Below are 870 nucleotides of genomic sequence, written 5' to 3'. Positions count from 1 at the left end.
TCTAGGGAATCAGTTGCCGGATCCAAGTTTTAAATTCCGATCTAAAGCTTCAACATGGGGCACCATTTGCCATTTCCAAAAAGCTTCGTATCCATTCTTCTTCTTAGATATCATTCTAAACATAAAAATCAAAAGATTTAATTATTTAACCAAGGTTGTTGGGGTTGAATAAGTTTATGATCCAAATAATTGAGTTATGTCTAAGAAAATATCTCAACTCCACCAAGATCAACTCGCGAGGAACAAATATCTTAAGACTTGAAAACACGAAACAGAGCATTTATATGGACACAATGTTTTGTTTTTATCTTCTATCTCTTGCGATTTTTGTTGTTTTTTGCCCTTATTTACCACGAATTTTGGCTAATTTTTATAAGTTCTTGCAGAGTAAACTCCTAGAACATTTAGCTACTTTTGATATTTAATTTTTCTAGGATTAGCGACATTTTTCGTGAAGCTAAGTACGGTAGAACAGTTAAGAAATGGAGATAAATAGTTAAATAATTTGATATTAAATGTAAATTCCTAGAATACAGATTACTTCTCACTTAATTTTCTAATCTAAAACCTAATGTCTTTCAAGACTGATCTAAAAATTGCAACCGAATATACACCATTGACGAAAAAGATAGATTTAAGGATACGACTCACTGGATTTGTCCCTTCTAGTGTCAATTCTTCTTTCACAATATTGATGGATCCGTGCGATATCCGACGAATATAGTTAGGACATTCGATTTGACTTATCGATTTTGTCTCGAAAATTTCTAATGGTAAATGATTTGTTTCCCGTTACCAATAGAGAGGGGAGTTAGATATTTTTTATGGTTACAGATTTTGTTTTGTTTTGTTTTTTGTTTTTTGTTTTTT

Source organism: Cucurbita moschata, unplaced genomic scaffold, assembly GCF_002738365.1.
Source record: "Cucurbita moschata cultivar Rifu unplaced genomic scaffold, Cmos_1.0 Cmo_Scf00055, whole genome shotgun sequence".
Classification (NCBI taxonomy): Eukaryota; Viridiplantae; Streptophyta; class Magnoliopsida; order Cucurbitales; family Cucurbitaceae; genus Cucurbita; species Cucurbita moschata.
Note: the sequence above shows the minus strand (reverse complement) of the source record.